Here is a 7,311-nt window from a genome sequence, read left to right on the forward strand (position 1 = left end):
TAAGTGGCTTGAAGGTGGAATTGGAGGAGGAAAATGCCAAGCTGAAGTATGATTTGGAGAAAGCTCATTCTCGAGCAGTGAAGGCTGAAGCTTCCGCGTTGATGGCGAAGGGGGTGAAGAAGAGGGCCGAGGAGAGTTACACTCAGACCTATGGGGAGCTTATTGATCTCAGAGAGGAGTTGAAAGTAGCCCGGGCGGAACATGTCTCCCTTCAGGAAAACGTGGTTGGGAGAATGGACGAGATGTTTGAAAATTTAAAGGCTAAAGTCTAAGTCCTGGCTCCCAACTTAGACCTTTCCCTTCTTAGTCAAGATAACATATTTAATGATAGGAAGATCGGGTTGGGCCCTGATGAGGATGAAGGGCCTTCTCTCTACCCGAAGGCTTCTGCTCCCCAGGTTGGTCAAGTTTCTACACCATCCGAGGTCCAACCCAAAGTCGTTAATGTGGAGACCTCATCTTCACCTTCTGCTGCTATCCTAGCCGTGCTAGTTTCCATGCATCCTCCGACCCTTCCTGTCAAATGAAAAGATGCCGCTACGGGCAAGGATCTCAACCCGCTTCTCGGCGAGAAATATTAAATTCTCTTTATTTTGTTTAGATGTTTGGAAGGTCCCGACTTGTGGATCCTTATGACACTGAACTTTTTTTTGTAATAGTTAGTAGTTTCTTGAACACTTTACAATTTTTAGTTGCTTCCACAACTTTTATAAAGTAGTATTCAAGTTATCCTTTTATATTTCAAAGAACCCTTCTGCTTTTGAAATGAAGCTAGGTTTTTTGAATTTGAATATAGTTTTCCTGATTTTGGATCTTTAATAATTCCTTGATAAGTACTGAGTTTCCTTTTATAGCTCTGACTTCGAGTAGCCGGTAAGTTACTTTTACAGCTTGTTTTTATCCGACCTTATTGAGATCGCTTTTCACGAGTTGTTTGTATAACTTCTTACATTAACTTGTACCTCGTGGCTTCATCTTACCGACCATTTTAAGTCGGGCAATAATTTTCGCGGTTTATCGAGCTTAAATTAATGCGTTCTAGATAGGAAACTTTTTGAAGAAAGAAATAGGAATTTTATTAATGGTCAAGAAATTCCTTTACATTAATCTATGCACTAGGGGCTTGAGTACCCTTAGCCCTTGTATTGGTGCCTCATTAAAAAATCCTAAATCCAGAAAAAAGAGAACACTAATGCACAAGGTTTGCTATTTAGCTATAATACTTTCTCAAGTTACATGCGTGCTAAGACCCTAGGAGCTCCCGCCATTGGAGGTTAGACACTTTGTAGTAACCTTTGCTTACACTACAAGAAAAGCACCCATTTAGCCATATTTTTTTAGGCTACATTTGAAAAGCGTAGCCTATTCCTAGAATAGGCTACGCTTTTCTCCGTGTTTCCTTTTTGTAGGAGAATAGGAAACACATTTGTGGCATCACTTAAAAAGTATCTCCTTAGATATTATAAATATCACTTATAAAGCGTAGCCTTATCTTAAAAGCTATGAATTCACTTTTTACACCGAAGAGTGCGCTTTTAAAGAGTAACCTATTTGTCAAGTTTCAGGTGTGCTTTAAAAATGTTGCCTAATGTATCTCAGGTCAAATGTCCAACACTTAGTAAAATTTTTTTCCCTTTACAGCAAATGATACAGCACAAACACTTAGCCAAATCAAATGAAACGTAACACCCTCACCCTTGTTAGCTTTTCCCTTCTTCTTCGCGCCACTCATCACCCAAAATCAGAGAAAGGGTCCGCCATCACCACTCACCGCTGACGGCGTCACCACTCACCTCCAGGAAGACTCTGCACTCACTCATCTTCACCACTCACCATTATATATATGAGAAATATTAACATCATCCGAATTTATTATTTAGTTATTAATTTAATTTTTTAGTCTAATAATTTAACAATTTATTTTATTTTATATTTTAAATATTAATGATAATTAATAATAAATTTTGATAATCCTCTAATATTTTATTTTATCTTATTGCATTCATTGATTTTTCTTTCTTTTGTTTATATATTATTTTGTCTAATTCATCATATAAATAGAATCAATTTCGCTATGTTACCAACAAGAATTTTACCAATTTCTGCCAACTCTAGTTTATGCTAAGTGTCTTTTTATTGTTTTCAGATAAATAGCAATGAGTATACTGGTGGAAGGCTAATACTAGAAAGACAAAGGAAGAACTAATTGATATAGGACCTAAGTTCCTGGACTAGTATATTTCTGTTCACAAAAATTTTTGTTACTAATTGTTTACAATTATATAAAGAGCAATTATAGAAGCTAATTTAATTTTACTTATTTTTTTCTTTATTTTAATGTGAGATGTATGAATATTCAAAATTATGATCATTCTAATACTTTTGGTTCATTATAAATATATTTATTTAAGGATAATTTTTATTATTTGAAGAATATTATATAGTATTATTGTGTACTTATTTTTATTTTATAATATTTGACTAATTTAATTTAAAATGCAAGATTATATATATAATCATATTACTAAATATTAGGTTATAGAAAAAAATTATTAGAATATATATATATATATATATATATATATATATATATATATATGTATATGCAGAAAATTAAAAAAAATGAGGGACCTAAGGCTACACTTATATAGAGTATCTATGGTATAAAATGTGGCTACGCTTTACAAGTGATGCAGTAGCGTTGAAATCGTACCCTATTCAGGTAAAAGTGGAAGCTAAAAAGCGTAGCCTTTGGTCCTGGACAGCATCACTTGAAAGGCGCACCCTATTCCCAAACGCCAAAAGCATAGCCCTTGGTGCAGAAAAGTGTAGCCTTTGAGAATAGGCAACGGCCGAATAGGCATCCCCTACTAAAGCGTCTCCAAAGCCCAAAAAGCGTAGCCTTAGCCTAAGGCATCATTTTTTTCATTTTTGGCTACACTTTTCAAGTGTACTTGAATAGGTGTTTTTCTTGTAGTGCTAAGACCTCAATTATTTTGTAAGGTCTTTTCCAATTGGCAGCCAGCTTTCCTTCTCCTGATTTCTTTACTCCAATGTAATTTTGGATCAGGATGAGATCGTTGATCGTGAAGTTTCTTTTGATCATCTTTTGATTATATCTTAGAGCCATCCTTTATTTTAGGGCTTCCTCCTTAATCCGAGTTCTTTCTCGGACTTTGGAAAGAAGATCAAGCTCTTTTTTATGTGCATGGACGTTAGCTCTTTCATTGTAGAATATAACTCTAGGAGATTCTTCAGCTACTTTTATCAAGATCATGGCCTCCATTCCATAAGCAAGTTAGAAGGGTGACTCCCCCGTTGTAGAATGGGGGTGGTCCGATATGCCCATAAGACTTGAGGGAGCTGGTCAGCCCAAGCCCCTTTCGCATCCTGTAGTCAGCAGTTTAACCCGGCCAGTATAATTTTATTCACAACTTCAGCCTGTCCATTAGCCTGGGGGTGCTCTATCGATGTGAATTGATGTTTTATCTTTAAGTTGGCCACCAGGTTCCAAAATTTGAGTCAGTGAATTAAGTTCCATTGTCTGTGGTGATGGAGTGGGGAACTCTAAACCTTGTGACAATGTTCTTGTACAAGATTTTTTGACTTCTCTGGGTGGTAATGGTTACTAAGGGCTCTGCTTCGATCAATTTAGTAAAGTAGTTAATCCCTACAATGAGGTATTTGACTTATCCTGGAACTGGTGGAAATGGTTCGAGCTGATCGAGGCCCCATTTTGCAAATGGCCATGGTGAGGTGACGTTGATAAGATATTTAGGTGGCACAACGTGGAAGTTGGCATATTTCTAGCAAGGCAGGCACTTCTTGACAAACTCGGCCGCTTTCCTTTGTAAGGTCGGCTAGAAGAAGCCAGTTTGGATAACTTTTTTAGCTAGTGACTGAGTGATATGAGCAAAACCGTCGATTAGAAATTTCTTCTCGGTAAAAGAGAAATAACTTTGTTGCAACTATAGTTCCAAACCGACAAGTAATGTTCAAATCGAAGTTTAATTTTGGTTGTCACAAGTCCAACCCAATAAAAGTAACCGGAGTATTAGTCCCGGGTCGTTCTCCCTAGAAATTACAATCGAGTGCTCAATTATTTATTATGAGTTTCACGGGGGGTTGGGTTGATACAACAAGAAATTAAATAGGCAACAAAAGTAAATCAAATAACTAAAGAAAGCAAGTAATAAAGAGAGACATTCATGGCAAGGATTGAGAATCTAGGCTTTCTATCATAGTCATTAATCATATTACAATAATTATCAAGAGCTAATCCTATTTAGTCATCTCCAACATAGGAAGAAGGTATAATGTTATCTTCACTTGAGAGAAAGTCAAATAAGACTAGTTAATCTCAATCCAAAAGTCCTAATCAACTCACCAATTAAATTAGCAAGAGATTAGAGTCAATGGAAATAATATTAACTAACAACTCTAGATCACCAACCTAAGTTGGGTCTTAATGACTCAAGATTGCCTAATCTCTCTTTCTAAGTCAAGAATGCTAAAAAATCTACTTTAAACCTAAGCCAAACATTTTGTCAAACACTTGGAAGGCATAAAAGAAAAGTATGGTAAAAGTGCAAGAATAATAAATCTACAACTACCAATTGCAAGGAAATAACAACAATAGCTCAATTAAACATTAATACCATGAAAACATAAATTGCATTAAATGAAAAATCAAAGTAAAAAGAGAGCTCATAAACATAAAAGTGACATAGAAGGAAAATTAACAATGTAAACTAAGAGAATAAAGATGTAGGAACAAGAAATTGTAAAGAAAAGTAGATGAAAACAAGAAATTAAACCTAGATCTAAGAAAGATTAACCTAATTCTACCCTAATTCTAGAGAGAAGAGAGAGCCTCTCTCTCTAGAAACTACCTAAAGCATGATTCCTAACCTAATCTAATTGCTCCCCCCCCCCTTTGTCCAATCTTGAATTCTACATCAAATAGCTTTAGGAATGAGTTGGATTTGGGCGTGGAAAGCTCAGAAATTGGCCCCAGCGTATTGCCTTTAATGAGGTCACGTGATCAGCGTCAAGCGTGCGCGTGGACGACGCGTGTGCGTCACTGACAAATTTCCTCCTCATGCGTACGCGTGGGTGACGCGTGCGCGTGGCTGACAAATTCCCTTCTCATACGTACGCGTGGAAGACGTGCGTGCGTGGCCTTAAATTCTCCAAATGCTCATTTCTTCATTAATTCTCCACTTTGCATGCTTTTCTCTTCACTTCTTCTATCTAATACTTGGCTTAAGAATCTAAAATTACTCAACCAACATATCAAGGCATCAAATGAAATTAACGTGAATTAGATTTAGCTATTTTAAGGTCTAAAAAGCATGTTTTCACTCTTAAACAAAAAATGAGGGAGAATTACAAAAGCATACTATTTCATTGAATAAATGTAAGAGAAGTTGATAAAATACCCTAAATTAAGCACAAGATAAACCACAAAATTAGAGTTTATCAAACCTTTCCACACTTAAACTAAGCATGTCCTCATGCTAAACCCAAGAAAGAGACAAAGAGTATCAACATTTATTCGATGAAAACAAACTATCTAAATGCAACCTATCTAAATGAATGTAACTACTTAGTCAAAATAAATTAATTCCCAAGAATACATATATAAACACAAGGGCTAAAGGTATTAACAACCAAATCAAATCCATAATTGAATTGAGTTATTGAAAATATTTTAACAACTTACAAGAAAGAAGATGATTCTAGGTGAAAACATGTAATTGAGCAATCGAACCCTCAGCGGATGTGCATCCGCTCTAGTGGCTCAAGTGTATAGGGTTGATTCACTCAATTCTCCTCTAATCATGCTTTCCAAGATTTGTTTTTCATCTAAAAATCAAAAATTATTCCATGCATGTATACATTTATCATGAGGACTTATCCATGGGTTGTAATGGGCCAAGGGTCAAGGTAGGATTGTATTTGGTTAAGTGAGCTTGAAATTTGAATCTTTGATTAACTTAAGTTTTCCACCTAACCTATATAACAACCTATACAAGTCTAATACAACACCTAACTACCCATAATTCTCACTTTTCACATACTCGTGCATTCTCTTCAATTCATATTCCATATGCATTGATTATTATTGAACTTCACTTTGGGGCATTTTGTCCCCTTTTTATTACTTTTTTTTCTATTTTTTCTTTTTTTTTTCAACTAAAATATATACAAGAATGTCAATGCATATGGTTTAAACATTCAATGCATGAGTATGTACCCAATTTCCAAAATCTTTAATAAAAATATAAAAACACACCTTTATCTCTACCAAATGTTCGCAACTCTCCCACAATTAAATGATAAACACTCTCACTAGCCTAAGCTAATCAAAGATCCAAATTAAGGACATTTATTATTTTTCACTTTAAGACTTGTGATGTGCTAAAATTAAGAACAAAAGGGGTTTAGCATAGGCTCAAAGTTGGCTAACAATGGTTGATGAAAGGTAGGCTATTTGAGTAAGTGAGCTAAATGAAATGATGGCCTCAATCACATAAATGCATGTATACATGGAATAACGGACATAAAGAATTAAACAAATCAAAGATTACAATCATAGAAAGAGAATAATCGCACACAAGAAGAAAAAAAATGGTCATATGATGTAACCACAAAATTAGGCTCAAAACTCACATGCTTATGTGTTCTTAGCTCAAAAACATGTTCCACAATATATAATTCAAGCAAGTTCTAAAAAAAAATTCTCAATCAATTGGGGTGCCCTATAGATAAATTTCTTGAAAAATTTTATTATTTTGACTAATCTTATTATATATATACAAACTAAGAAAATGCAACTAAAAATCATAAAAGACCTAAAAAAATTGAAATACGAAAGTGTTGGGATTAGAAATTGTCACCCAAAAAACGGCCGATCGGTCGGACGACCTCTCCACACTTAAAAGTTTGCACCATCCTCGGTGCATTTAGAGATGAGTAACGGGGGTACGGCGACTTTTCGGATTTCCACCTTCAGCTGGTGGATCAACCGGTTATTGCGTGTTCTTTCTTCTGCTTCCGTGCCTGCTTATGATGACTCACCCATGAAAAATAGAAAATAACACAGTAAGATGAGAAAATGCAAAAGCAAGGGAGCATAAATTATTGGAATGAGGTAAGAACCACTAGAATGAAGTGAGTTAATTAGTGTGAGTTCTAAGTTGCATTCGGTTTAGAACATACACACTAGCATTGAGAGCTATGTCACAATTACACAAAAGAAGCATGCACTTCACTCATTCTAGTGTGCTTGAAATACTTCAAAGAAAA

This window comes from Arachis stenosperma, chromosome 7 (genome assembly GCF_014773155.1).
Source record: "Arachis stenosperma cultivar V10309 chromosome 7, arast.V10309.gnm1.PFL2, whole genome shotgun sequence".
Lineage (NCBI taxonomy): Eukaryota > Viridiplantae > Streptophyta > Magnoliopsida > Fabales > Fabaceae > Arachis > Arachis stenosperma.